Below are 8,195 nucleotides of genomic sequence, written 5' to 3'. Positions count from 1 at the left end.
ATACCTAATCCGCTATTACTCGCCTAAGTATAACGTATGAGTTTCACCTCTCCTAACATTACCTCGGGAGACTGTAGGTTTCAAAAATAAATATATAGTGCGTCCACAAGTGCCCCATATAAAAATAGTTATGCATGCATAACGCCGTAGCATGCAATGTTTACATTTTCAACACATCATCTTACTCAGAGTAGGATCAACAAAACATTCGAAATATTATGGCTATCATACATATCAAATAATATGATTAATAATATTACTTAATCAAAGCATGAATTCACTTCCTGAAGAGGTAAGTCATCGATTTTCATCTGTTACAAATGGTGCTAATGTGAATTCCATCGCCCTTACCCAGTTACCAGGTTTTAATTTGGTGATAAATGAAGATCCTTGTAGCCATACAGCACCATGGATCACTTTTCACAACATTTAGCGTTTGATATAATTTTTTTAGATAAATGTTAATGATTAGGTCATTAGAGGATACAAAAAAAATACAAACACCTTATTTCGTATATAGTGTTTGTACTCCGCGCGTAGCATACGCACATTAGCCATGTTAATACACTGTTGCCACGTTTTTCACAATAATAAAACAAAGGTATAAAGGAATAGAACTAAAAAGTAAGAGACCGATCTTCCCTCAAAATACATTTCCCGAGTAAAATGCACATGGCAATACATACAAGTAACGTAAATGTAATGGTTCAATCAAGGTGCGTAAGCAATTGCCTTAAGAACGAAGGCTGCCCCTTATAATTGTTGCACCACAGAAGTTGTAAAATGGATATGCATGGGCTTCGTGATGGATACGTTGAGGCGTGAAAATATAAATTGTTGTATAAGACATTTTTGTCAAAAAGAAACGGTAAACAAATTAAATACAGTTTATTTTGCTCCACACGACAAGGCGGTAGCGTGGCCGAGCGGTCTAAGGCGCTGGTTTAAGGCACCAGTCTCTTCGGAGGCGTGGGTTCGAATCCCACCGCTGCCACACTTTTTTGTCTGCTGATTAACGATGGGAATTGTAACATTTTTTTGGTTCTTTTTAACATTAAGTCATCTGGCATTATATTACTTAACTACGTTTCTGAAGCTATCTGATTCACTGATATCTACGCTCAATCCTTTTCTTCGTAAATCTCACCTCGTCATCATCCATCTATCGCGTCAGATTTGGAATCTTTTAGAATTCTGAATTTTATCTTACTACTTAAAGTCTGGAGAATGGTTTTTCGGATTACATTTTTAGACTGTGTCATTTCAACAGGTTTAATCTGCGAGCACGGATTGCGGCGAGACTCGGCGCGGATCCGCGCTTTCATAAATTCTTTAAAGACAAAAGTCTATGGTGGATCTTTATCAGTGACGGCGCTAGCAGGTGCGGGGCTAGGGGCGAACCTTCAGTGCGGGGCCCTTCACTTAAAATATTAAACTCTATACCCCATCTACAAACTCGAGCATTTTGAATCCCTACCACTCTCTGGCTAAGTATGTGTTCCCCTCCCAAATTCAGACTTCGTAATTACGCCGTTATGATACCATCACGCAGTTAAGTTCAAAATATTACAATGCAAATTAAATTTATAATTATATTTATTCGTAAAATTATAACGTAAAATAAACATAAAAAGCGCGCTTTTTACTTTAAATTACTGCATTATTATTCCTTTTTCATAATTTTATTTTTTGTCTAGCACGGACTTAACAATACAGTAATAGTTGAAAATGCGTTTTCAAACTATCGTATATTTTAATTTTTTTCACGAACGCGGGGCCCCGCAAAGCGCGGGGCCCGGGGCAGTCGCCCCGGTCGCCCCGCCCTAAGGCAGGCTCTGATCTTTATCTATATCTCTCGATCATAATAAGCCTTTATTCTATTTTATCTTCCATTATTCTCCAGCGTTTATCGTTCTTTAACCTCTATTTTTTGTGAATATTTTGGCCTGCGCTATTTTCTTTAGTTTTCCTAGTCTTTTCATCATTTCCATCGAATCTAAATTTTCCTTCGTTCCCTTGGTAGATTTTCAGAAATTTTTTACTTGTTATACTAGGTAATCAGTGGCGGATACAGATGGGGGGCGCCCCCCCCCCTTGCGGGTCCGCCTGTATTGCCGAACATTACAAAGCCACAATTGTAACTTTTTTGTATCATAGGATGGCATTGTCTTTTACATGATTATAATCACTTTAAATAAAATTTTCATACACTTTGCCTGTGACTTGATCATCTTTTATTACGATAAAAGTAAAGACAACTCAAGATATGTTGCGCCCCCCCCTTGAGTTTTTTCTGTATCCGCCACTGTAGGTAATAAGCTTAGTAGGCAAACTACATAGGAGAAATTGCTACATTTTTAACAACTACGAGGGTTGCGTTTTAAGTGTCGGGAATAGAACGTTCCTTATAACCTAGAAACTAACAACTTTTTGAGTTGGTTAATGCCCATGCAAAATTTCATTAAGATCGGCCCGATAGTTTTAACACGGTGGCGTGTCAAAGTTCCCAAGTCACTGTACGAGATGGAATTAAGTCATGAACAGTAACGCACCATAATTTTCAATAGCTTTCGACGAAGCCTCACCCAGCAAGAATGCGTTACTGAACTTTCTGTGTTTTTGGCGAAAAAGCATTATCAAAGATATAAGTATTATCGCTGGAATGCAGAGTTTCAGCGAGGACGCTCTACCCTCACGACGAACCGCGTGAAGGACGACCAAAAATCGCCGTCACTCAAGAAAACGTGGATGCTGTGCATAACATGATTATGGAAGATCGCCATGTTACATACCGTGAGATTCAGGCATCATTGGACATCTCAGGGACCTCAGTTCAAAAGATCTTACATGAAGAGTTAGGTGTTAAAAAATTGGTTTCCCGCTGGATACCGCACCTCCTCACAGAAGAACAGAAAGCAGCTCGAGTCAAATGGTGTCGAAATACCCTACAACGATTCAACTCAGGAGCATCAAAGCACGTTCACAACATCTTAAGTGGTGATGAATCATGGACATAGGCTGATCTGGGGGGGGGGGGGGCACGGTGGCACGCCCCCCTCCCACACCCTATTAAAAAATGCAAGATTTTTAATGCGATCCATTATCATTGTGCTCATTTTGTCTTACGAGGTATCCTTGTGCCCCCCCAGAACAAAATCCTGGATACGGCCTTGCTTGTGCCCCTCCAGAAAGAAATCCTGAATCCGCCCCTGATCATGGATCGATAGCTACGAGTCCGAATGAAAACGCCAATCTTCAGTATGTGTCTTCCAAAGTGAGCTCATACCAGCTCAAACCGACAGAAGTTGATCGCTCTCGCAGCGTTTCCAAGAAAATGGTCGCATCGTTCGTAGTCAAATTAGGGCATGTAGCGACGATTGCTCTTGAAAATGAAAGAACATTTAATGCTCAATCATATACGACCATTTGCTTGCCGGAAGTGATCGCCGAGCTTCGGAAAGATTACCCAAATCGACGCATTACCTACGTTCCATCATGACAATGCAAGCTCACACACCGCTCGAGTCACAAAGTCGTTTTTGGAACAGCAAAACGCCGAAATTCTTAATCGTCCGCCATACAGCCCGGAAATTAAGTCCCAATGATTTTGTCATATTTCGCGGAATGAAGAATATACTACGAGGAAAGCGCTTCCAGACGCCTGAAGAAGCGGTTGATGCCTGCAAAAAAGCCATTTTGACTACCCCTACTATGGAAGAAGGAGGACCTCCTCCTTCCATGCCCCTACTTCGGAATGGAATAAATTAGGGATGGGCGGATCCTGGATTTTTTTTGGATCCGGATTCGAATCGGATCCTTGCAAGATTTTCGGAGCCGGATCTTTCGGATCGGATATATTTTCGGATTCAAATGCATTTTCAAATTCCAACTATTAAACGAATTAATTATTCAAATTTATTCTGGGTACATGCAGTCAAAGGAATGCTTTTAAAATTTTTATACACATGTTAATACTTTTGTAAATTAAAAATCATTTTTAAAGACTTTCAAGTTTTTTTTAAACATATTTACATGCTCAGGACCTAAACTGTTACGCTAGTGTTTGGAAATGATAATAGGAAAAATCTTCGGATAAACCACTGACCAGTGGCGTAGCGAGAGGGGGGGTCCGGACCCCCCGAAATATAAAATCACAATTACAACATTTTCCTCCATTAAAGGAAACAAAAATATTGAAAAATCATGAATTTGCAATAGATTTCTTTGAAAAATGAAGTTTTTTCGATTATAAAGGGTGTTAAAACTAGTTTGAAACCCTCTTCTTTGTACCCTGTTGTTTAAAAATTTCCCCCTCCCGATTTTGGACCCCCCCTTACGAAATTCCTGGCTACCCCACTGCCATCGACTGAATTCAAATTTTCCTCTCGTATGTTTCCCCCGAATTTTGTCACTTTCTCATCGCAAACTGACTTGTGTTTCATCCGGCAATGCTTCAGTATGGTGAGGTGGATTTAGCACTTAATCGCGATAATATCTCCCCACAGTGCACGCACATGGCATAACATTGGTTCTCCTTATCTCAATAGGAATGTTTATACACAACCGACCATCCCTAGAATAAATGCTGTAACGACTGCTTCCATCGAATGCATAAGTGGAGAGTACTTTGAAAAGCAATTTAAAAAACGTTATTGTGCCTCTTATAGTTTTCCTTATTCCCGACACTTAAAATGCTACCCTCGCATTATCTCAAATATCTTATAAACATTCTAATGATATACCTTCAGATCCCCTTACATCAACCTTGCGGAAATTACATCCAAGAAAAGATGGAAGTTGAAGTACGACTAAAATTCTACAGAATAATAGTAAATTGCTACACCGAAAAGTGAAAGCAAAGACAGCGATGAATAAAAATTCCTTTTGAATTTAAACATTTTCTGAACTAAAAATATTGCTTAAGCGTTTGTTTATAGGTAATCCTCTAACTTTGTTTACATTAAAAATTAATTTTGAGTGTGAGGGTTATCTGTATAGTGACTTCATTTATTTCATATTCTCCTTGAGATTTATGGAATGAAAGATATATTTGAAGTTGCCTTTTTTATATCTAAACAGGTGGCCATGTCTAAACCCATAATTTTTTGAAAAACTTTTGAATTTTTACAAACATTCTAAATTGATCTAACTAGTCCAATCATTGTGCAAGAAGATATTATGAAGTAGGGGCGAAGAGTCCGCCCACCTTCCAATCAGGAAAATTAAAGGGAAAAAAATGAAGTACTGTGGTCTAATTTGCTTAACTATGGGCACGCCTCCGCCATATTTATTATCATACATAATTTCTACCTATCGTATTTAATCATAAAATATCGTGGGGTGTCCTGGTTTAAAATGAGTGAACCCAATAGTTCCTGTAGTTGCTTTGGTCCTGGCCCCACCACTATTACATACCAATCGTTTTCAGTTACTATTGCATAACACTGTTCAGGGGCGCCGACATATAAAATATATTGGGGGGGCCCATATCGGAGGTCTTGCCCCGGGAAGAGGCTAAATTCAAAGTGTGTCGCAGCACCGAAACACTATCATGATTCACACCTCTTGATTCAGTTAACCTGCTTAACCTTATAATTATTTGTTTTAACACATCTTTGAATTTATTTTAAAAGGTATAAACTATCGTCAAACATGGGAAATAAAAATTACCAATATATTTTTGTGATTTCACAAAGCATTATATAACTTAATTATTTTCTTGAATTATTGAGGGGGCTCCGCCCCCCCCCAAACGAATCTTTGAGGGGGCTCGGGCCCCCTCAGGCCCCTTGGAGTCGGCGCCACTGTCACTGTTAGTTTGGGTTCTCGCATGAGATTGAAAACCCGAAGGGCCGAAAATGCTGAACTGAATCTGGCGAATATTCCTTTCGTTTGCTTGTAGGCGCGATCGCTTCTTCTCATTGAAGTTACACTCCGCATATGGGAAAAACCAGCATTTAGTGTTACTTTCCCCTCAAGGGCGACTACAAAGGAAACTTTCCTCGCCTCCCTCACCCCTCAAAATGAATACCTTTTTACTGCCATGTCATAAAATGCCAACTCATATTTGATATCATTCATTTGATAGTTACTAAAATCCTTGAAAATACATTTTTACATTCATAAAACTCTTGTATTAAGAATTATTTTATGATTTGATGGAGTGTTGTGGCAGAGGAAGACGTGAAAAGATTTTTGTCATCACGTATTTTAATTAAAAAAATTTTAGTCAACGAATTCTCTCAAATTTTCATGTTGGCCCAAAACATTCTTTCTCAATAGGGTAGTTTCCTTCATCAAAGAAAACGAAAGGTATTGATTCCGATTCGTTACCCACCATTAGTGCATTCATAATATACAAATTATTTGGTTTTAGAAATCCCAGTTTAGACGAATGTTAATCGTCAATTTTATCCTCATTTGAAAAAGGCCAGATTGGCGCCTATGTGATGCCACTCCACGTGACGTCACAGGGACCCAGATTCTGTACGAGTAGAAAGGAGTTTTACATCGTCTGAGATTACCAATTCATGCATGAGGTACAGAGTTCAGGGAAACATCTTAATAATCACCTATTGAAATTGTCTATGGTCTAAAATTTCCTTCGTTTGATAGGGTATTAATAATCCTTATTTAAGCCAAGCGCTACCTGCTAGCAGGGTACTCTACGCTACCACCATGCTCGGCAGCGAGCAGCCTGCATCGTAGCGGCGGTCATAGACTCGTACCCAGGTGGCCTCATACAGAAGCGGCCAGACGTCACACGGGTTTTTCCCAGCATTCATACTTTGCCGTCGCGTTTTCGCGCGCTTGAAATCTTTCACTTTTCATTTAATCGCGAAAAATAGATATCGTCATTTAAAAATCTAAAAGCGTGAAATGCCTATTCCAAAAGTAATAATGTTTCGATTTAGGCCATAAAAAATAATAGGATACCACCCTATTGCGATCCGATATTCTGATAAGGAAGCTTTTTCTACATTATCTTGTGGTCAGTGGTATAACTAGGAATATGCTTTGGTGGGGATGAGGAGGCCTAGGGAACGAACTGGACAACTGGGACCCAGGAAAAGGATGACATGCCTGGAAATACATTTAAAATCATTTTGGCACTTAAATTTAACTTTAAGCATATGCAGTTATTATGTGTCAAAACTGGACTGTAGTTTTAAATATTTTTTTAAAATTTCCCCTAGGCTTTGGGGGGGGATCTATCCCCTCATCCTCCCTCCCCATAAGTTACGCCACTACTTTGAGGTACCTTACAACACTTACCTCATGCCCCACGCCTTCTCGTTTTTCTCGATGCTTAGAAATGGTTCAAATCCATAAGTTGAACTGCTTTTCGATATTCCTAAAAGAAAATATATTTTCTGGAAACTAGCGCTACCTAGTGGCTTCGCGTGAGCCTCGACCCGGCCCATGAGGCATCACGCCAAAGAGGGGCATTAATTTTCAGTTTTTTTTTAACAGAATTATACCTAATTCATAAATATTTCCGCGATCATTATCCAAAATATAGACATCGAAATAAAGAGTAGAAACGATCAAATAAAATATTAGTTGTAAGAAAAAAGGGTAAAGTGTACTTAAAAAGCACAAAATAACTGTATTCATAAAATAGACGATATTAAAAATAAAAATCGAAACTAAAAAAACGATTTTAGAAAAAAATTGTCATCGTTAGAAATTCAATAGTACTTCCAGGCGAAGAAATTGATGTGAAGAATAAAGTCCGTGGCCTCCTGTCCTGACTTATTTTTGGGAGGGCATCAAAATTCTACGCTAATGCAATGGCGTTACCGAGGTTATTATTGCCACACAACATTATCTTTCTAATTGGCGAAATGAAATCAGAAAATTCCTGGGATTTCTAGTAAGAAAATAAAACAGCTCTCCCAATAATGACGCTAATTTGACATCTAACGAATACTGCTGACCAATGGTTTCGTAGAACTAAGGCGTTTGAATACATCCTGCATGTGCCAACGCATACATTTTTTATTTTTCACTGCGAAAACCGATCACTCCTGACATCACATTGACCATCACGTTGAAAAGCTTCGTTTTCTTGTATTGAAGACACGAAAACTTCCGGAGCGTGATTCACTGCGCAAATCAAATCTGCGCAATCTTGTCTGCGTACGGTGAAGTAATATAAATAGGAGATAGGTTGACAGAAAAATCATACTCCA

The 8,195-nt window shown here is 38.9% G+C and overlaps 1 non-coding gene across 1 annotated transcript; it reads left to right on the top strand.

Annotated features, from left to right (window-relative positions):
- Nucleotides 1–912: 912 nt before the first annotated feature.
- Nucleotides 913–994, top strand: Trnal-aag. The gene has a single exon. It is a non-coding gene; the product is annotated as a tRNA-Leu (tRNA).
- The last annotated feature ends 7,201 nt before the right edge of the window (nt 995–8,195 follow it).

The sequence above is a fragment of the Ischnura elegans genome, chromosome 2 (genome assembly GCF_921293095.1).
Source record: "Ischnura elegans chromosome 2, ioIscEleg1.1, whole genome shotgun sequence".
NCBI lineage: Eukaryota > Metazoa > Arthropoda > Insecta > Odonata > Coenagrionidae > Ischnura > Ischnura elegans.
The sequence above is the reverse complement of the archived record's forward strand: the minus strand, read 5'-3'. Positions and strand labels throughout refer to the sequence as shown.